General features: G+C 54.6%; 4 pseudogenes; 2 read left to right on the top strand and 2 right to left on the bottom strand.

Moving 5' to 3' along the window:
- Window positions 1–1,174: 1,174 nt before the first annotated feature.
- LOC129058795 (uncharacterized) lies at window positions 1,175–7,164 on the top strand (annotated as a pseudogene).
- A 1,114-nt stretch (window positions 7,165–8,278) lies between these two features.
- On the bottom strand, window positions 8,279–8,924 carry LOC129059170 (putative uncharacterized protein FLJ46235; annotated as a pseudogene).
- An 857-nt stretch (window positions 8,925–9,781) lies between these two features.
- Window positions 9,782–11,605, bottom strand: LOC129059169 (putative uncharacterized protein FLJ46235; annotated as a pseudogene).
- A 1,597-nt stretch (window positions 11,606–13,202) lies between these two features.
- On the top strand, window positions 13,203–19,285 carry LOC129059168 (uncharacterized; annotated as a pseudogene).
- Window positions 19,286–22,358: the final 3,073 nt, after the last annotated feature.

The raw sequence follows: 22,358 nt of genomic DNA, 5'->3' as shown, positions 1-22,358 counted from the left end.
TGAGAGAGAGGGTCTTATTTTGTTGCCCAGGCTGGTGTGCAATGGTGCAGTCATAGCTCATTGCAGCCTTGATTGTCGGCTCCAGTGGTTCTCCCATCTCAGCCTCCCTAGTAGCTGAGACTACATGCCTGCAACACCACATCTGGCTAGTTTCTTTTATTTTTTGTATAGATGGGGTCTTGTTGTGTTGGCCAGGCTGGCCACAAATTCCTGGTCTCAAGTGATCCTCCCACCTCAGCCTCTGAAAGTGCTGGGATTACAGATGTGAGCCACCACATCTGGCCAGTTCATTTCCTATTACTGGTTCATTGTGAAGGATACATCTCAGAAACAGTCAAAGAGACGTGCATGCTGGGTGCAGTGGTTCATGCCTGTAATCTCAGCACTTTGGGAGGACAAGGTGGGAGGATCGCTTAAACTCAGGAGTTTGAGACCAGCCTGGGCAACATGGTGAAAACCTGTCTCTATAAAAAATTAAAAAATAATAATAATAACCGGTGTGGTGTTGTGCACCTAGAGTTCCAACTCCTAGGGAAGCTGAGATGAGAGGATGCCTTGAGCTGGGGACTGGGGAGGCTTAGGTTACAGTAAGCTGAGATTGTGCCACTGCACTCTAGCTTGGACAAAAGAGCCTGATCCTGTCTCAAAAAAAAGAAAGATACCCAGGGCAAGTTAAGTTCGGAGGAGCACAGAGCTCCCATGCCCTCTGTTGAACATGCGACCCTCCCAGCATCTCCTGTGTCCAGCAACCCTGAAAGCTCTGCAAACCCCGTTCAGGGTGTTTATGGAGGCTTTATTATGCAAGCATGATTGATTAAATCTTTGGCTGTTGGTGATTAAGTCAGTCTCCAGCCCCTCTTCCTCCTGGAGTTCAGTGCATGAGGCTGAAAGTTCCAAGCCTCTTACCATGTGGTTGCATGGTAATCAGTCCTCCTCTTGAAGAAATGTAGGAGCTTGCAGTCACCCAGTCATCTCAACAACATCCCCAAATGCATTCTTACCATGCTGGAGATCCCAAAGTTCTTAGAGGCTCTTGTGTTAGAAACCTGGGACCAAGACCAAATATTAAAACAAAAGATGTTCCTGTCACATCTATCACTGAGGTCTTTCTAAGAGCTTTAGAAGCTCTGTGCCAGGAACCAGGGACAGAGATGAAATATATATTTCTTTTCTTTTTTTTTTTTTTGAGACAGAATCTCCCTGTGTCATCCAGGCTGGAGTGCAGTTATGTGATCATAGCTCACTATAGCTTTGGCCTTCTGAGATCAAGCGATCCTCCCATCTCAACCTCCCAAGTAGGTAGGACTACACATGCATGTCACCCATGCCCAGCTCATTTTTGTAGAGTCGGAGTTTCACCATGGTGGCCAGGTTGGCCGTGTTGGCCAGATGGGGTCTTCTTTTGTTGCCCAGGCTGGCCGCAAATTCCTGGGCTCAAGTGATCCTCCCACCTCTTCCTTGTAGAGATGCGATTTAGTTATGTCGTCCAGGCTGATCTCAAACTCCTGGGCTAAATCGATTGTCTCACTTCAGCCTCTCAAGTAGCTGGGACTACAGGCGCATACCACCATGTCGGGCTAATATTTATTTTTATTTTTTTTCTAGAGGTGGGGGTCTCACTATGTTGTTCATGCTAGTTTCAAACTTCGGGCCTCAAGTGTTCCTCCTGCCTTGACCTCCCAAAGTGTTGGGATTCTGAGTGGGAGCCATCATGCCCAGCAATCACAAGGGTCGTTATAAAAGAAAGAGAGTAGGAGATTCAGAATTGGAGCAGGAGATGTGGTGATGAAAGCAGAGGTAAGAGAGGGAGATTTGAAGATGCTTCACTTCTGGCTTTGAAGATGGAGTCAGGGGCCATGATCCAAGGAATGGGGGTGGCTTCTAGAAGCTGGAAAAGCCAAGGGAACACTTTAGAGTCTCCAGAAGGAATGCAGCCCTGCTGACACCTTGACTTTAGCCTTAATAGACCTAGTTTGAGTTTCTGGCCCCTAGAACCATAAGATGGTAGTTTTGTGGTGTTTTAAGCCACTAAATGTAGGAAACTGCAAACTATGTTGCAGCGGCAAGAAGAAATGAACATGAAGCCAGGCATGATGGCTCATGCCGGTAATCCCAGCACTTTACAATTTAGGCAGGAGGATCACATGAGGCCAGGAGTTCAAGACCAGTCTGGGCAACATAGTAAGACCTTGTCTCTACAAAAAATGAAAAAATTGGCCAGGTGTGGTGGCTCACGCCTGTAATTCCAGCACTTTGGGAGGCCGAAGCGGGCAGATTACCTGAGGTCAGGAGTTCGCGACCAGCCTGCCCAACATTGCAAAACCCCGGGTCTACTAAAAATACAAAAATTAGCTGGGCGTGGTGGCACGCACCTGTAATCCCAGCTACTTGGAAGGCTGAGGCAGGAGAATCACTTGAATCTGGGAGGTGGAGGTTGTAGTGAGCCGGGATCACACCATTACACTACAGCCTGGGCAAGAAGAGTGAAACTCTGTCTCAAAATAAAATAAAATAAAATACTAAAAAATTTAGCCAGGCATGATGGCATGAACCTGGAGTCCCAGCTACTGGGGAGGCTGAGGTGGGAGGATCACTTGAGCCCAGGGAGGCTGAGACTGCAGTGAGTCATGATCAGGCCTCTGCACTCCAGCCTGGGTGACAGAGTGAGACCCTGTCTCAAAACGACAAAAGAGTAGCAGCTAACATCAACTGACCTTTTACCAGGTACCTATTAATACCATAGTTTAATTTCTTATAACTGTTTCTTATTTCACTTACCAACTCTGTCTTCAGTTACTCCCAGATTTTTACTGTGTTTGTACAGATGACCTTTTGTTTAGATTGAATTGTCTCCCCAGAAGTAAGATTACTGTGAGTCACGGTGAATGGACATTCTCATTACCCTTGATGTAAATTGACAAGGTTTTGGGTGCCTCCCAGCTATAATCTTAGCACTTTGGGAGGCTAAGACAGGAGGATTGTTTGAGGCCAAGAGTTGGAGGAGGCAGTATGGCAGTATGGTGAGACCCTGTCTCTATTATTTTAAAAAATTGACAAGCTTTACCCTGGAAGGCTTATACACAATTTAAACACCCCTTATAGTATAAGAAAGTGCCCATTTCACTGCACCTTTGCCAGCACAGGGTATTATAATTTAGTAAGTCATTTTTTGTTTGATTATTTTAAATAGATAAAAGACCTCATATTACTTTACTTGTCACATTTCAACATCTTTCCTTAGCTTATTAGCTCTATTTCTTTTCTGTCTGTAAATGGTTGTTGTTGTTTTGTTCTTTGAGACAGGGTCTTGCTCTGTCACCAGGCTGGACTGTAGTGGCATAATCATGCCTCACTGCAGCCTTGACCTGCCAGGCTCAAACTTCAGCATTCTGAGTAGCTGGGACTACAAGTGTGCACCACCACTCCCAGATAATTTTTTTTCTTTTTTTGGATAGAGACAGGGTCTCACTGTGTTGTCCAGAGCAGTCTCTAGCTCCTGGCCTTAAGCAATCCTCCTGCATTAGCTTCTGAAATTGCTGGAATTTCAGGCATGAGCCACCATGCCTGGCCTGGGCTAGTCCTATATTCTCTAGAGTTCTCTTTACTTTGTGCTAGCCAATCTCTCATTATGCTGTTCACCTGTTATAATGAATAATTCTCTGTATTAAATTTTACCACTTTAAACTTTTGAGTGGTTTATGCTTCCTGATTGGACTCTGACTAATATGCTAGGAAGGGTCCCAGGAGATAAACCCACACAGATGGGATTTGGACATAGGTTTGGTTTCCCAGGGGGCAGTGCTGAGCTCTTTGCCAGTGGGAAATGGGATGCTGGTGATTTCCAGGAAGTGACCTCACAATGACTCAAGCTACCACTTACTGTTGATTGTGACAAAATGCCAGCTGAGGCACATGCCTTGGGAGCTAAGTGGTTGCTGCACTTGACCACTATGAAGACTGGTGTGGGAAGGGTTGTTTTGGATGCACTTGAGCAGGGGTCCCCAACCCCTGAGCCATGGAGCCGTAAGGAGCCACACAGCAGGAGGTGAGTGGTGTCAAGTGAGGGAGTGAGGGAAGCTTGGTGTGTATTTACAGCCACTCCCCTTTGCTCACATTCCCGCCTGAGCTCCACCTTCTCAGATCAGCAGCAGCATTAGATTCTCATAGGAGAACGCACCCTGTTGTGAGCCGTGCATGTGAGGGATCTAGGTTGCGCTGTCCTTATGAGAATCTAATACCTATTGATCTGTCACTTTCTCCCATCACGCTCAGGTGGGACCATCTAGTTGCGGGAAAACAAGTTTAACACGCCCACTGATTCTACATTATGGTGAGTTCTATAATTATTTTATTATATATTACAGTGTAATAATGGAAATAAAGTGCCTAATAAATGTAATGTGCTTAAATCTTTTGGCGCAGCTCCTACCTCCCGGCAGCCTCTCCGGGCCCAGAACTTTCTCCAGTCAGCCTCTACAGACCAAGCTCATGACTCACAGTGGCCTATTTAGGCCCATACCCTACCTCACGGCAGTCTCCGCAGATGAGGCTACTGCCTCACAACAGCCTCCACAGGCACAGCTCCATCGTTACAATGGCCTCTTTAGACCCAGTTCCTGCCTCCCAGGCTTCTCTCCAGGCCCTGAACTTTCTCAAGTCGACCTCACCAGACCCAGCTCCTGCCACTCATTGGCCTCCCAAGGGCCAGCTTTTGCCTCACGGCCACCTTCCAAGACCCAGCCCCTGTTGTACAGTGGCCTCTTGAGGCCCATCTTCTGACTCCGGGCAGCCTGTACAGGCCCAGCTCCTGCCTTACAACAGCCTCTTTAGTCCCAGCTCCTGCCTCTTTGCAGGAGGCCCAAATGTCCTCAAGTCCAGGCCACAAAATCCAGGGCCAAAATGTCCACAAGTCGGCCTCTCAAGGCCCAGCTCCTGCCTTTCGTTGGCATCTCCAGGCCTAGCTGCTGCCCCCAGGTGGCCTGTACAGGCCGTGCTCTTTCTTCTGACTGTGTCTGGAGGTCCAACTCCTGCCTCAGAACAACCTCTTTTGGCTCAGCTCCTGCCCAGCTCCTAGTGGCCTTTGTAGGCCCAAAACTGCCTCAAGTCAAGCTTTCCAGGCCCACCTTCTGCCTCCCAATGGCCTGGACAGGCCCAGCTCCTGCGTGACAACGGCCTCTCCAGGCCCAGCTTTTGCCTCACAGAAGCCTTCCCCAAACAAGGTCCTACCTGCCTCCCAGCAGCCTCAACAGGCCCAGATCCTGCTTCACACTAATCTCATTAGGCCCAGCTCATACCTCACCGTGGCCTCTCCAGGCCCAGCTCCTGCCCCTCGACAGGCTGTCCGTGCCCGAAACTTCCTCAAGTCGGCCTCTCCAGGCACAGCTCCTGCCTAACATTGGCCTCTTTAGGCACAGCTCATGCCTTGGTGGCCTCTCCAGGCCCAGCTCCTGCATCCCAGCACCTTCTCTAGACCGAGAACTTTCTCAAGTCTGCCATTCCAGGCCCAACTCGTGCCTTCCGTCAGCATCTACAGGCTCAACCTCTGCCTCACAGCACACTTTCCCAGCCCAGCATGTGCCTCACCGCAACCCCCTAGGCCAAGCTCCTGCCTTTCAGCAGCCTCTACAGGCCCCACTCCTACCTCAATGGCCTCTCTAGGGCAAACTTATGCCTCACAGTGGCCATTCTGGCCCAGCTTTTGCCTTTTGGCAGCATCTCCAGACCCAGAACTTCCTCAAGTGGGCCTCTCCAGGCCCAGCTCTTCCTCCCGGTGGCCGCTGCAGGCCCAGACTGTTGTCAAGTTGGCCTGTCCAGGGTCAGCTCCTGCCTCCCGGTGGCCTCTGCAGGCCCAGGTCGTCCTCAAGTCGGCCTCCACAGGCCCAGCTCCAGCCTCTCGGCGGCCTCTCCGGGTGCAAAAGTTCCTCGAGTCAGCCTCTCCAGACCCAGCTCCTCCTGCCTCCCAGTGGCCTCTTTCAGCCCAGCCCAGCTCATGCCCCCTGGCGGCCTTCCCAGGCCCTGCTTTTGACTTTTGGCGGCCCCTGCAGGCCCCAATTTGACCTCCAGTCAGCCTCTCCAGGCCCGGCCTCCTGCCTCCCGAAGGCCTGCACAGGCCCAGCCTCTGCCTCACAGCAGACTATCCACGCCCAGCTAGCCCTCGCCTCACTGCGGCCTCCCCAGTCCAAAGCTCCTGCCTCTCAGGCGCTTCAGCAGGCCCAGCTCCCACCTGCCAGTGGCCTCTTCAGGCCCATGGGGCTCATTCCTCACAATGGCCTTTCCAGGCCCAGTTTTTCCCTTCCGGCGGCCTCTGCGGGCCCAGAACCTCCTCAAGTTGGCCTCTCCAGACCCACTTGCAGCCTCCCGGTGTCCTCTCTGTGCCCAGTTCTTCCTCCCGGCTGCGTCTCCAGGCCCGACTCTGGCCTCCCAACAACTCTTTGGACTCAGCTCCCGCCCAGCTCCCGGTGGCCCTGGTAGGCCCACAACTTCCTGAAGCCAAGCTCCCCAGGCCCAGCTCAGGCCTCATGGTGGCCTCTCCAGGCTCAGCTCCTGCCCTCTGACGGCGTCTCCAGGCTCCAAATGGCGTCCGGCCGGTGGGCTCCTTCTGGCCCAGCTTGGGCCTCCCGGCAACCTCTGCAGGCCCAGATCGTCCTGAAATCGGCCTCTCCAGGCCCAGCTCCGGCCTCCCAGCAAGCAAGCTCTTTTGGCTCAGCTCCTGCCCAGCTCCCGCTGGCCTTTGTAGGCCCCGAACTTTCTCCAACCAAGCACTTCACGCCCACCTCCTGCCTCCCGGTGCCTGAACTGGCCCAGTTCTGGCTGAAGAACAGCCTCTGCAGGCCCCGCTCTTGCCTCCCAGGGGCCTCTCCAGGCCCGGCTCTCGACCCACGGCGGCCTTCCGGGGCCAACTCCCTGCCTGCCTCCCGGCAGCCTGCGAGCGGCCCAGCTCCTCCCTCATGGTGGCCTGTTGAGGCCCAACTCATGCCTTTGGCACCCTGCCCAGAGGCGTGAGCCCCTGCCTCACACTGGCCTCTCTCACGCTAGGACTTCTCTCAGCGTGAGAGAGGACCTCAGCATGAGAGAGGACCTGTGAGAGGACCTGTCTCAGCGTGAGAGAGGACCTGTGAGAGGACCTCTCTCACACTGAGAGAGGACCCTCTCAGAGGACCTCTCTCACGCTAAGAAAGGACCCCTCTCAGAGGACCTCTCTCACGCTGAGAGAGGTCCTCCCTCACGCTGGCCAGTTGAGGCCCAATTCATGCCTCTGGCACCCTGACCAGAGGCGTGAGACCCCGCCTCACAATGGCCTCTCTCAGCATGAGAGAGGACATGTTAGAGGACCTCTCAGCGTGAGACAGGACCTCTTTCAACGTGAGAAGGGACCTCTCTCAGCGTGAGAGAGGACCCCTCTCAGAGGACCTCTCTCAGCGTGAGAGAGGACCCCTCTCAGAGGACCTCTCTCAGCGTGAGAGAGGACCCCTCTCAGAGGACCTCTCTCAGCGTGAGAGAGGACCCCTCTCAGAGGACCTCTCTCAGGGTGAGAGAGGACCCCTCTAAGAGGACCTCTCTCAGGGTGAGAGAGGACCCCTCTAAGAGGACCTCTCAGCGTGAGAGAGGACCCCTCTCAGAGGGCCTCTCTCACGCTGGCCTGTTGAGGCCCAACTCATGCCTCTGGCACCCTGCCCAGAGGTCTGAGCCCCTGCCTCACACTGGCCTCTCTCACGCTGAGAGAGGTCCTCTCTCACGCTAGGACTTCTCAGTGTGAGAGAGGAACTCAGCGTGAGAGAGGACCTGTCAGAGGACCTCTCTCACACTGAGAGAGGTCCTCCCTCACGGTAGGTTGTTGAGGCCCAGCTCATGACTCTGGTGGCCTCTCCAGGCCCAGTCCCTGCCTGTTGGCTGGCGGCTTCTAGATGCCCAGCCTCTACCTCAACAGTGGGCCCTCCAGGCCCACCTCTTACCTCGCCGTGGCCTCCTCGGGCCAGGCTCCCTCCTCGGGACGGCCTCCGCAGGCCCAGGTCCTGCCTCACGGAGGCCCTCCGGAGGCCAAGCTCATACGTCATGGCGGCCTCTCCCGGCCTGGCGTTTGCTCCTTTGCATGTGCTCCAGGCCCTGCACTTCCTCCAGTCGGCCTCTCCAGGCCCAGCTCTTCCTCCCGGCGGCCTCTGCAGGCCCAGACTGTCGTCAAGTCGGCCTGCCCTGCCTCCTGGCGGCCTCTGCAGGCCGGGGTGGCCAACTTGAGGACGACTTGGGCCTGTAGAGGCCGCTGGGAGGAAGAGCTGGGCCTCTAGAGGCCGCCTGGAGGAAGTGCAGGGTCTGGAGCGCATGCAAGGGAGCAAATGCCAGGCCGAGAGAGGCCGCCGTGACGCATGAGCTTGGCCTCCGGAGGGCCTCCGCGAGGCAGGAGCTGGGCCTGGAGAGGCCACCGGAGTCATGAGCTGGGCCTCAACAGGCCAGCGTGATGGAGGACCTCTCAGCGTGAGAGAGGCCTGGGCAGGGTGCCAGAGGCATGAGTTGGGCCTGAACAGGCCACCGTGAGGGAGGAGCTGGGCTGCACGCAGGCTGCCAGGAGGCAGGCAGGGACTTGGTCCTGGGAGGCCGCCGTGGGGTGACAGCTGGGTCTGGAGAGGCCCCTGGGAGGCAACAGCGGGGCCTGCAGAGGGTCTTCTCCAGCCAGAGCTGGGCCTGTACAGGCCACCGGAAGGCAGGACGTGGGCCTGAAGAGCTTGGCTGCAGAAACTTCGGGGCCTACAAACGCCAGCAGGAGCTGAGCCAAAAGAGCTTGCTTGCTGGGAGTCAGGAGCTGGGCTGGGAGACGCAGCCTGGAGGAACAGCTGGGCCTGCAGAGGCCGCCATGAGGGAGGCAGAGGCTGGGCCTCCTCAAGTCGGCCTCTCCAGACCCACTTGCAGCCTCCCGGCATCCTCTCTGGGCCCAGTTCTTCCTCCCTGCTGCGTCTCCAGGCCCGACTCCGGCCTCCCAACAACCTCTTTGGACTCATCTCCCGCCCAGCTCCCGGCGGCCCTGGTAGGCCCACAACTTCCTGAAGCCAAGCTCCCCAGGCCCAGCTCAGGCCTCACGGTGGCCTCTCCAGGCTCAGCTCCTGCCCTCCGATGGTGTCTCCAGGCTCCAAATGGCGTCCGGTTGGTGGACTCCTCCTGGCCCAGCTTGGGCCTCCTAGCAACCTCTGCAGGCCCAAGTCATCCTGAAGTCGGCCTCTCCAGGCCCAGCTCCGGCCTCCCAGCAAGCAAGCTCTTTTGGCTCAGCTCCTGCCCAGCTCCCGCTGGCCTTTGTAGGCCCCGAACTTTCTCCAGCCAAGCTCTTCAGGCCCACCTCCTGCCTCCTGGTGCCTGAACTGGCCCAGCTCTGGCTGGAGAACAGTCTCTGCAGGCCCCACTGTTGCCTCCCAGGGGCCTCTCCATAGCCGGCTCTCGACCCACGGCGGCCTCCCGGGGCCAACTCCCTGCCTGCCTCCCGGCAGCCTGCGAGCCGCCCAGCTCCTCCCTCATGGTGGCCTGTTGAGGCCCAACTCATGACTTTGGCACCCTGCCCAGAGGCCTGAGCCCCTGCCTCACACTAGCCTCTCTCACGCTAGGACTTCTCTCAGTGTGAGAGAGGACCTCAGCGTGAGAGAGGACCTGTGAGAGGACCTCTCTCAGTGTGAGAGAGGACCTGTGAGAGGACCCCTCTCAGCGTGAGAGAGGACCCTCTCAGAGGACCTCTCTCACGCTGAGAGAGGATCCCTCTAAGAGGAACTCACGCTGAGAGAGGATCCCTCTCAGAGGAACTCCCTCACACTGAGAGAGGTCTTCCCTCACGCTGGCCTGTTGAGGCCCAATTCATGCCTCTGGCACCCTGCCCAGAGGCGTGAGCCCCTGCCACACACTGGCCTGTCTCACGCTGAGGTCCTCTCTCACGCTAGGACTTCTCTCAGCGTGAGAGAGGACCTCAGCGTGAGAGAGGACATGTTAGAGGACCTCTCAGTGTGAGAGAGGACCCCTCTCAGAGGACCTCTCTCAGCGTGAGAGAGGACCCCTCTCAGAGGACCTCTCTCAGCGTGAGAGAGGACCCCTCTCAGAGGACCTCTCTCAGCGTGAGAGAGGACCCCTCTCAGAGGACCTCTCTCAGCGTGAGAGAGGACCCCTCTAAGAGGACCTCTCAGTGTGAGAGAGGACCCCTCTCAGAGGGCCGCTCTCACGCTGGCCTGTTGAGGCCCAACTCATGCCTATGGCACCCTACCCAGAGGCGTGAGCCCCTGCCTCACACTGGCCTCTCTCACGCTGAGAGAGGTCCTCTCTCACGCTAGGATTTCTCAGTGTGAGAGAGGACCTCTCAGCGTGAGAGAGGACCCCTCTCAGAGGACCTCTCTCAGCGTGAGAGAGGACCCCTCTCAGAGGACCTCTCTCAGCGTGAGAGAGGACCCCTCTCAGAGGACCTCTCTCAGCGTGAGAGAGGACCCCTCTCAGAGGACCTCTCTCACGCTGAGAGAGGTCCTCCCTGACGGTAGCTTGTTGAGGCCCAGCTCATGAATCTGGTGGCCTCTCCAGGCCCAGTCCCTGCCTGTTGGCTGGCGGCTTCTAGAGGCCCAGCCTCTACCTCAACAGTGGGCCCTCCAGGCCCACCTCTTGCCTCGCCGTGGCCTCCTCGGGCCAGGCTCCCGCCTCAGGACGGCCACCGCAGGCCCAGCTCCTGCCTCACGGAGGCCCTCCGGAGGCCAAGCTCATGCGTCACGGTGGCCTCTCCCGGCCTGGCGTTTGCTCCTTTGCATGCGCTCCAGGCCCTGCACTTCCTCCAGTCGGCCTCTCCAGGCCCATCTCTTCCTCCTGGCGGCCTCTGCAGGCCCAGACTGTCGTCAAGTCGGCCTGTCCTGCCTCCCGGCGGCCTCTGCAGGCCCGGGGTGGCCACCTTGAGGACGCCGTGGGCCTGTAGAGGTGGCTGGGAGGAAGAGCTGGGCCTGGAGAGGCCGACTGGAGGAAGTGCAGGGTCTGGAGCGCATGCAAGGGAGCAAATGCCAGGCCGGGAGAGGCCGCCATGACGTATGAGCTTGGCCTCCGGAGGGCCTCCGCAAGGCAGGGGCTGGGCCTGGAGAGGCCACCGGAGTCATGAGCTGGGCCTCAACAGGCCAGCGTGATGGAGGACTTCTCTCAGCGTGAGAGAGGCCAGTGTGAGGCAGGGGCTCACGCCTCTGGGCAGGGTGCCAGAGGCATGAGTTGGGCCTGAACAGGCCACCGTGAGGGAGCAGCTGGGCTGCACGCGGGCTGCCAGGAGGCAGGCAGGGACTTGGTCCCGGGAGGCCACCGTGGGGCGACAGCTGGTCTGGAGAGGCCCCTGGGAGGCAACAGCGGGGCCTGCAGAGGCTCTTCTCCAGCCAGAGCTGGGCCTGTACAGGCCACCGGGAGGCAGGACGTGGGCCTGAAGAGCTTGGCTGCAGAAACTTCGGGGCCTACAAACGCCAGCAGGAGCTGAGCCAAAAGAGCTTGCTTGCTGGGAGTCAGGAGCTGGGCTGGGAGACGCAGCCTGGAGGAACAGCTGGGCCTGCAGAGGCCGCCATGAGGGAGGCAGAGGCTGGGCCTCCTCAAGTCGGCCTCTCCAGACCCACTTGCAGCCTCCTGGCATCCTCTCTGGGCCCAGTTCTTCCTCCCTGCTGCATCTCCAGGCCCCACTCCTGCCTCCCAACAACCTCTTTGGACTCATCTCCCGCCCAGCTCCCGGCGGCCCTGGTAGGCCCACAACTTCCTGAAGCCAAGCTCCCCAGGCCCAGCTCAGGCCTCACAGTGGCCTCTCCAGGCTCAGCTCCTGCCCTCCGACAGCGTCTCCAGGCCCCAAACGGCGTCCGGTTGGTGGACTCCTCCTGGCCCAGCTTGGGCCTCCCGGCAACCTCTGCAGGCCCAGGTCATCCTGAAGTCGGCCTCTCAAGGCCCAGCTCCGGCCTCCCAGCAAGGAAGCTCTTTTGGCTCAGCTCCTGCCCAGCTCCTGCTGGCCTTTGTAGGCCCCAAACTTTCTCCAGCCAAGCTCTTCATGCCCACCTCCTGCCTCCCAGTGCCTGAACTGGCCCAGCTCTGGCTGGAGAACAGCCTCTGCAGGCCCCGCTCTTGCCTCCCAGGGGCCTCTCCAGACCCGGCTCTCGACCCACGGCAGCCTCCCGGGGCCAACTCCCTGCCTGCCTCCCGGCAGCCTGCGAGCGGCCCAGCTCCTCCCTCATGGTGGCCTGTTGAGGCCCAACTCATGCCTTTGGCACCCTGCCCAGAGGCGTGAGCCCCTGCCTCACACTGGCCTCTCTCACGCTGAGAGAGGTCCTCTCTCACGCTGGGACTTCTCAGTGTGAGAGAGGACCTCAGCGTGAGAGAGGACCTGTGAGAGTACCTCTCTCAGTGTCAGAGAGGACCTGTGAGAGGACCTCTCTCAGCGTGAGAGAGGACCCCTCTCAGCGTGAGAGACGACCCCTCTCAGCGTGAGAGAGGACCCCTCTCAGCGTGAGAGAGGACTCTCTCAGAGGACCTCTCTCATGATGAGAGAGGATCCCTCTCAGAGGAACTCCCTCACACTGAGAGAGTTCCTCCCTCACGCTGGCCTGTTGAGGCCCAATTCATGCCTCTGGCACCCTGCCCAGAGGCGTGAGCCCCTACCACACACTGGCCTCTCTCAGCGTGAGAGAGGACATGTTAGAGGACCTCTCAGTGTGAGAGAGGACCTCTTTCAGCGTGAGAAGGGACCTCTCTCAGCGTGAGAGAGGACCCCTCTCAGAGGACCTCTCTCAGCGTGAGAGAGGACCCCTCTCAGAGGACCTCTCTCAGCGTGAGAGAGGACCCCTCTCAGAGGACCTCTCTCAGCGTGAGAGAGGACCCCTCTAAGAGGACCTCTCAGCATGAGAGAGGACCCCTCTCAGAGGGCCTCTCTCACGCTGGCCTGTTGAGGCCCAACTCGTGCCTCTGGCACCCTGCTCAGAGGCGTGAGCCCCTGCCTCACACTGGCCTCTCTCACGCCGAGAGAGGTCCTCTCTCACGCTGGGACTTCTCAGTGTGAGAGAGGACCTCTCGCAGCGTGAGAGAGGACCTCTCGCAGCGTGAGAGAGGACCCCTCTCAGAGGACCTCTCTCAGAGGACCTCTGTCAAGCTGAGAGAGGTGCTCCCTCACGGTAGCTTTTTGAGGCCCAGCTCATGACTCTGGTGGCCTCTCCAGGCCCAGCCCCTGCCTGTTGGCTGGTGGCTTCTAGATGCCCAGCCTCTACCTCAACAGTGGGCCCTCCAGGCCCACCTCTTGCCTCGCCGTGGCCTCCTCGGGCCAGGCTCCCACCTCGCGGCGGCCTCCACAGGCCCAGCTCCTGCCTCACGGAGGCCCTCCGGAGGCCAACCTCATGCATCACGGCGGCCTCTCCCGGCCTGGCGTTTGCTCCTTTGCATGCGCTCCAGGCCCTGCACTTCCTCCAGTCGGCCTCTCCAGGCCCAGCTCTTCCTCCCAGCGGCCTCTGCAGGCCCAGACTGTCGTCAAGTCGGCCTGTCCTGCCTCCCGGCGGCATCTGCAGGCCTGGGGTGGCCAACTTGAGGATGACTTGGGCCTGTATAGTCCGCTGGGAGGAAGAGCTGGGCCTGGAGAGGCCGACTGGAGGAAGTGCAGGGTCTGGAGCGCATGCAAGGGCGCAAATGCCAGGCCGGGAGAGGCCACCATGACGCATGAGCTTGGCCTCCGGAGGGCCTCCGCAAGGCAGGGGCTGGGCCTGGAGAGGCCACCGGAGTCACGAGCTGGGCCTCAACAGGCCAGCGTGATGGAGGACCTCTCAGCGTGAGAGAGGCCAGTGTGAGGCAGGGGCTCACGCCTCTGGGCAGGGTGCCAGAGGCATGAGTTGGGCCTGAACAGGCCACCGTGAGGGAGGAGCTGGGCTGCACGTCGGCTGCCAGGAGGCAGGCAGGGACTTGGTCCCGGGAGGCCGCCGTGGGACGACAGCTGGGTCTGGAGATTCCCCTGGGAGGCAACAGCGGGGCCTGCAGTGGCTCTTCTCCAGCCAGAGCTGGGCCTGTACAGGCCACCAGGAGGCAAGACGTGGGCCTGAGGAGCTTGGCTGCAGAAACTTCGGGGCCTACAAACGCCAGCAGGAGCTGAGCCAAAAGAGCTTGCTTGCTGGGAGTCAGGAGCTGGGCTGGGAGACGCAGCCTGGAGGAACAGCTGGGCCTGCAGAGGCCGCCATGAGGGAGGCAGAGGCTGGGCCTCCTCAAGTCGGCCTCTCCAGACCCACTTGCAGCCTCCCGGCATTCTCTCTGGGCCCAGTTCTTCCTCCCTGCTGCATCTCCAGGCCCGACTCTGGCCTCCCAACAACCTCTTCGGACTCAGCTCCCGCCTAGCTCCCAGTGGCCCTGGTAGGCCCACAACTTCCTGAAGCCAAGCTCCCCAGGCCCAGCTCAGGCCTCACGGTGGCCTCTCCAGGCTCAGCTCCTGCCCTCTGAAAGCGTCTCCAGGCCCCAAACGGCGTCCGGTCGGTGGGCTCCTCTAGGCCCAGCTTGGGCCTCCCAGTGGCCTCTGCAGGCCCAAATTGTCCTGAAGTCAGCCTCTCCAGGCCCAGCTCCGGCCTCCCGGCGTCCTCTCCAGGCGCAACGCGTCCTCAATGAGGGCCCCTCCGGTGCCAGCTCCTGCCTCCCGTTGGCCTCTAGAGGCCCGGCCTCTACCTCACAGTGGGCCCTCCAGGCCCACCTGTTGCCTGGCACCGTGGCCTCCTCGGGCCAGGCTCCCACCTTGGGGCGGCCTCCGCAGGCCCAGCTCCTGCCTCCCGGAGGCCAAGCTGGGACGTCATGGCGGCATTTTGCGGCCTAGCGTTTGCTCCTTTGCATCCACTCCAGGCACTGGACTTCCTCCAGTCGGCCTCTCCATGCCCAGCTCTTCCTCCTGGTGGCCTCTGCAGGCCCAGACTGCCCTTGAGTCGTCTCTCCAGGGCCAGCTCCGGCCTCCCGGCAGCCTCTGCAAGCCCAAGTCATCCTCAAGTTGGCCTGGAATTGGGCCTGGAAGAGCTGCAAGGCAGCCTCCCTGGGCCCAGCTCCGTCCTCTTGGCAGCCTCTCCAGGTGCAAAACTTCAAGTCAAGGCCAGGCGTGGTGGCTCACACCTGTAATCCCAGCACTTTGGGAGGTTGAGGTGGGCGGATCATGAGGTCAGGAGATCGAGACCATCCTGGCTAAAACGGTGAAACCCCATTTCTACTAAAAATACAAAAAATTAGCCGGGAGCGGTAGCGGGCGCCTGTAGTCCCAGCTACTAGGGAGGCTGAGGCAGGAGAATGGCGTGAACCCGGGAGGCAGAACTTGCTGTGAGCCGAGATAGCACCACTGCACTCCGGCCTCGGCTAAAGAGCGAGACTCTTCCCCTAACTCATTTTATGAGGCCAGCATCATCCTGATACAAAAGCCTGGCAGAGGCACAACAAAAAAAGAGAATTTTAGACCAATATCCTTGATGAGCATTGATGCAAAAATCCTCAATAAAATACTGGCAAACAGAATCCAGCAGCACATCAAAAAGCTTATCCACCATGATCAAGTGGGCTTCATCCCTGGGATGCAAGGCTGGTTCAATATATGCAAATCAATAAATGTAATCCAGCATATAAACAGAACCAAAGTCAAAAACCACATGATTATCTCAATAGATGCAGAAAAGGCCTTTGACAAAATTCAACAACCCTTCATGCTAAAAACTCTCAATAAATTAGGTATTGATGGGTCGTATCTCAAAATAATAAAAGCTATTTATGACAAACCCACAGCCAATATCATACTGAATGGGCAAAAACTGGAAGCATTCCCTTTGAAAACTGGCACAAGACAGGGATGCCCTCTCTCACCACTCCTATTCAACATAGTGTTGGAAGTGCTTGCCAGGGCAATTAGGCAAGAGAAGGAAATCAAGGGTATTCAATTAGGAAAAGAGGAAGTCAAATTGTCCCTGTTTGCAGATGACATGATAATATATCTAGAAAACCCCATTGTCTCAGCCCAAAATCTCCTTAAGCTGATAAGCAACTTCAGCAAAGTCTCAGGATACAAAATCAATGTAGAAAAATCACAAGCATTCTTATACATCAATAACAGACAAACAGAGAGCCAAATCATGAATGAACTCCCATTCACAATTGCTTCAAAGAGAATAAAATACCTAGGAATCCAACTTACAAGGGATGTGAAGGACCTCTTCAAGGAGAACTACAAACCACTGCTCAATGAAATAAAAGAGGATACAAACAAATGGAAGAACATTCCATGCTCATGGGTAGGAAGAATCAATATCATGAAAATGGCCATCCTTCCCAAGGTAATTTACAGATTCAATGCCATCCCCATCAAGCTACCAATGACTTTCTTCACAGAATTGGAAAAAACTACTTTAAAGTTCATATGGAACCAAAAAAGAGCCCGCATCGCCAAGTCAATCCTAAGCCAAAAGAACAAAGCTGGAGGCATCACGCTACCTGACTTCAAACTATACTACAAGGCTACAGTAACCCAAACAGCATGGTACTGGTACCAAAACAGAGATGTAGATCAATGGAACAGAACAGAGCCCTCAGAAATAATGCCACGTATCTACAAGTATCTGATCTTTGACAAACCTGAGAAAAACAAGAAATGGGGAAAGGATTCCCTATTTAATAAATGGTGCTGGGAAAACTGGCTAGCCATATGTAGAAAGCTGAAACTGGATCCCTTCCTTACACCTTATACAAAAATCAATTCAAGATGGATTAAAGACTTAAATGTTAGACTGAAAACCATAAAAACCCTAGAAGAAAACCTAGGCAATACCATTCAGGACATAGGCATGGGCAAGGACTTTATGTCAAAAACACCAAAAGCAACGGCAACAAAAGACAAAATTGACAAATGGGATCTAATTAAACTAAAGAGCTTCTGCACAGCAAAGGAAACTACCATCAGAGTGAACAGGCAACCTACAAAATGGGAGAAAATTTTTGCAACCTACTCATCTGACAAAGGGCTATTATCCAGAATCTACAATGAACTCCAACAAATTTACAAGAAAAAAACAACCCCATCAAAAAGTGGGCGAAGGACATGAACAGACACTTCTCAAAAGAAGACATTTATGCAGCCAAAAAACACATGAAAAAATGCTCACCATCACTGGCCATCAGAGAAATGCAAATCAAAACCACAATGAGATACCATCTCACACCAGTTAGAATGGCAATCATTAAAAAGTCAGGAAACAACAGGTGCTGGAGAGGATGTGGAGAAATAGGAACACTTTTACACTGTTGGTGGGTCTGTAAAGTAGTTCAACCCTTGTGGAAGTCATTGTGGCGATTCCTCAGGGATCTAGAACTAGAAATACCATTTGACCCAGTCTTCCCATTACTGGGTATATACCCAAAGGACTATAAATCATGCTGCTATAAAGACGCATGCACACGTATGTTTATTGCGGCATTATTCACAATAGCAAAGACTTGGAACCAACCCAAATGTCCAACAATGATAGACTGGATTAAGAAAATGTGGCACATATACACCATGGAATACTATGCAGCCATAAAAAATGATGAGTTCACGTCCTTTGTAGGGACATGGATGAAATTGGCAATCATCGTTCTCAGTAAACTATCACAAGAACAAAAAACCAAACTCCGCATATTCTCACTCATAGGTGGGAATTGAACAATGAGAACACATGGACCCAGGAAGGGGAACATCACACTTTGGGGACTGTTGTGGGGTGGGGGGAGGGGGGCGGGATAGCATTGGGAGATATACCTAATGCTAGATGACGAGTTGGTGGGTGCAGCGCACGAGCATGTCACATGTATACATATGTAACTTACCTGCACGTTGCGCACATGTACTATAGAGCCTAAAGTATAATAATAATAAGAAGAAGAATAAAAAGAAAAAAAAGAATGTATATTCTGCAATTGTATGAAGCATGCTATAAATATCAATTAGGTCGAAAAAAAAAAGAATAAACGGTGGTTTTCAAGGGCCAGGGTAAAGGGGAAATGGAAAGTTGCTGATCAATGGTTATAAAATCTCAGTTATGCAAATTGAAAAATTTCTAGGCATCTGCTACCCAACATTGTTTGTATAGTGAACAATACTGTATTTTACATTTAAACTTTTGTTGAGGGTAGACCTCATGCTAATTTTCTTGCCACTATAAAATAAAAATTTTTTAAAAAGAAAAAAAAAAAAAAAACTTCCTCAAGTCAGTCTCTCCAGGCCCAGCTCCTCCTGCCTCCCAGTGGCCTCTTTCGGCCCAGCCCAGCTCATGGCTCTCGGCGGATTTCCCAGGCCCTGGTTTTGACTTTCGGCGGCCTCTTCAGGCCCAGAACTTGACCTCTAGTTGGCCTTTGCAGGCCCGGCCTCCTGCCTCCCAAAGGCCTGCACGGGCCCGGTCTTGGCCTCACGGCAGACTCTCCATGCCCAGCTAGCTCTCGCCTCACTGTGGCCTCCCCATTCCCGAGCTCCTGCTTTTCGGCCACTTCGGCAGGCCCAGCTCCCGCCTGCCTGTGGCCTCTTTAGGCCCAGCTCATTCCTCACAACGGCCTTTCCAGGCCCCGTTTTTCCCTTCCGGCAGCCTCTTGGCCTCTAATTTTTTTATCTTTTGTGTATAAATCCCAAAATATGGAATTTTGGAATTTTCCACCATTATATAAATATTTTGATAGGTAATTTATTTGGAGTGAGTTTCTGCACCAAGCCCGAATTTTTTATTTTATTTTCCTTATTATTTGGTGTTAAGCAGGTTTAATGACGGTCATGGCAACTTTTTGGCACAATAAGAAACATCGCCCATGATCAACGTGTTCTGTTCTGGGGAAGGGGGCAAAGGCAGGGTGAATCACTTTCTTAAAAAGTACAACTCAAGTTGAGAGTGCAGAGGGAATGGGGAGAAAACCCTGCCGCTGCCTCTGTCGAAGTGCAGGAGCCCCCACCCCCACACTCACCTGAGTCCAGCCCCTCTGGGGAAAGAAGGGATGCATGAACTCCCCCTATTCCACAGGCGCCTCCCTGTGGCCCAAGGCCCTCTTCACACTCCATCTTGTAGCCCCAGCAGGAGCTATTTTCCGAAAAGTGAAAAGCTCTGAAGGTCCCACGCTTCATGGTATGTACAGGGGCTCGGAGGAGGGAAACTGCCCAGCTTTCCCCTGGCACAGCTGCAGGGGTAGGGGGTATATATAAGAGGAGCAGGCCTTGGCCAGGAATGGTGGCTCACGCCTGTAATCCCAGCACTTTGGGAGGTGGAGGCAGGCGGATCACGATGTCAGGAGATCAAAATCAGCCTGGCCAAGATGGTGAAGCCCTGTCTGTACTAAAAATACAAAAATTAGCCGGATGTGGTAGCGTGCACCTGTAATCCCAGCTACCCGGAAGGCTGAGGCAGGAGAATGGCATGAACCTGGCAGGAAGAGGTTGCCGTGAGCCAAGATTGTACCACTGCACTCCCGCCTGGGCGACAGAGCAAGACTATGTCTCCAAAAAAAAAAAAAAAAAAAAAAAAGAAGCAGGCCTTATTCCGTGCCACCCAAACTGAAAGGATTAAATGGCTTTACCCGGCAGAAGATAACCATCCTGCCCTCCATTGCTACCCCCACATACTGTCCATGTTCTCAGGGGGTACTGTGAGTCCTGGGATCTTCTTTGGGGTCACCCACCTGCCTGTGGTAGTTATGGAGGGACCCAGGTGTTGAGGCAGGGCTGGGGTGTCCCCTTCCAGCCAGGCTGTCAAGGCCCCAACTCTGGGGCAGAGGCAGTGGCAGGGCAGCCAGGGTTGCGCCAGAGCCTGAGCAGGGTGAGATGGGGTCAGGCAGGGCTGGGAGTCAGGGCAGGGGCAGCAGCAGTGGACCCGCTATGCACACATCTTCTTCTCCAAGGTTTGTGTGCAGAACATCCTGCCCATGCTGCCCCAGCAGCTTCAGTTGGCACCTGCCCCAGTCCAGCCTCTGGGACCCATGCAGCAGCTCCTAGCGGCCCTGCACCCACCACCAGCATCCATTTCATCTGCAGTTGAAGATCCGTGAGGTGCCCAGAAGATCATGCAGTCATCAATCCCACAGAGCAGCCCGCGAGGCTGAGGCTCCTCCCACTGGACCGCCCCCCAACTGGAACCACTGCTGCCCCTGCCCCTACTGTCAGCCTCACGTGACTCTCGGGCAGAGGCAGTGGTAGGGCAGCCAGGGCAGCGTCAGAGTCTGAGCCAGGTGAGGTGGGGTCAGGACCCCCGCAGGGCTGGGAGTCAGGGCAGGGGCAGAACAAACCTTGGAGGGGAAGATGTGTGCATAGTGGGCCTGGAGGGTGGCTGTGGCCTAGTGGACAGGAAGAAGCAGTGGGCCTGGAAGAGCTGCATGATCAGTGCCGGCACTGGTCCAGGGCGTGTGCAGTGAAGAGGACAGCGCCTTCTCGGTCTCCGGTTCCCTCAGCCCGTCCTCAGCTTCTCCACCTGTACAGACAAAGGGGAAGCTGTCCCCATCACACATGGCACACTTGGGGGTGTTGGGCTTTGGGCTGCAGCTGGAGCATCTTCTCATTTTGCATTTGGGCATGGTGGGGTCCTCCAGTTTGGGATCCATGTCCGTGGTGTTCCCTCTGCCCTGACCCCCAAAGCCCAGTCAGTTTCTCCTATTCAGGCTCTGCCCCCCGGGTGGCTCAGCCCAGCTCCTGCCTAGGAAAGCCTTAGTGTTGGGAGGGACCGCAATGACTGAGGGGCCTGGTAGCTCCAGGTCGCCCACACTTTCAGGTCTCTCGCACCAGAATGTGGCAGGATCCATTGGGAGGAAACAGGTCACCTTGGAAGGCGTCCCTGGGCCCCCATCCCCAGGGATAGGGGCTGTAGGGGGCCCGCTCTGCCGCCCTGACCAGACTCCTGGGCTTGAAGGCTCCTGGGCCCAGTAAGAAGGAGGTGGGTGCCAAGGTTGAAGAGGAAGCATCCGAGTATGTGTAGGAGGAGGACGGGGTGGGACCATAGACTTTGCCAAAAACTGCAGGCGGATCGGGGGAGCCTGGGGGCTCAGGATCCAGCAAGGGGCGGCAGGAGTAAAGGAGGAAAAAATGACAGGTGCAAATACCTTCCCACCAAAGCCCTTGTTGCCCTCTGGCTCCTCCCCAGAGCTGTCCCCACTCTCAGCCGGTCACCCACTCCTTGAACTTGAGATCAGTGTCAGTGGTGCTAAAGCCGTCATCAGCAATGACATCATCACCCCCTCCTCGTGGATGACCATGTGTTCCTCGTCACTCGCTATGTCCTCACTGGCCATGTGCTGGGAATGAGCAGCTCAGGTGGGCAGCTGAGTTTCATGTCCTTACATTTTAGTTATACTCCTTATAAAAAGCAGCTATATAGTTGAACTTTTTAAAAAATTGAATTCCACAAATCTCTGTCTTTATGAAGACATTTAGTCAATTTCCAATTATTAGGTTTATCATTTTTTTTCTCTGCTGAATTGGAAATTATAAACTCAATAGTTGTTGTATGGTTGGTTATCCCTGAATTAATTTTAAAAGTCTAGAATTAGTTAACATCTTTCTATCTATACTGAGAACCAGTGAGATGTCAGAACACTTTAAATATAAATATCCTTCATCTGACCTACATGACATTATATCTAGTACTTAAGCACAGAAAAGAATATAAATTGGCATTGTTATTGTTTCATAAATATAACATTTGCTAAAATATTTAACAGCCTCTTGGCTCATCATTTTTAGAAACTGCCTTAGCAAAATTTGATTTTGATAGATAAAACACTCTTATTTTTTCCTCTAAACAAGCCTTGTAACTTACTCATTTAAAAAAAACTGCTCAGCACATAATTTAAGTATATTGTTTGAGGCTTTAAATATAATTAATACTTTAGTATGTTCTCTTTCTTTAATGAAGTACTTAATTAGCCTTAACTCATTCATCTCTCAGATAAAGTTATGATTTTTAACACTTAATCTTTCTTGAAACAAGCGTTTATACTAAATGAGTAGATAGTAAACATCAATAGCAGTGAAAATTTATGTGCATATGTGTTTGTGCATATATCGATGATGACGTTCCCATGTGAATGCATTTTATTTAATTTTGTAACCAAGTATTTTAACTTTGAAACTCATTTTAAACCTTTTTTTTTTCCTTTTTTTCCTCTCAAGTCTTAAGATGTAACCTTGAAACAGATTGTAGAAACATTTTTTCTTACCCTTGAGATAAAGCCTTGAAATGTACTTCGAAACTCTGCTTCCCTGTTTCCCAGCAGACAGTCCCTTGCACCATACACACTTATCTAACGGCATGCTTGTTAAGAAATTCCAGGGTCTAATTTTATAATAAGCCAGGCAAGGAGGCCCAGCTGCGGAATTCTCCCCAACAAGGAGATTGCCTCAGGACAGATAA

The sequence above is a fragment of the Pongo abelii genome, chromosome 3 (assembly GCF_028885655.2).
Source record: "Pongo abelii isolate AG06213 chromosome 3, NHGRI_mPonAbe1-v2.0_pri, whole genome shotgun sequence".
In the NCBI taxonomy this organism is placed as follows: Eukaryota; Metazoa; Chordata; class Mammalia; order Primates; family Hominidae; genus Pongo; species Pongo abelii.
The sequence above is the reverse complement of the archived record's forward strand: the minus strand, read 5'-3'. Positions and strand labels throughout refer to the sequence as shown.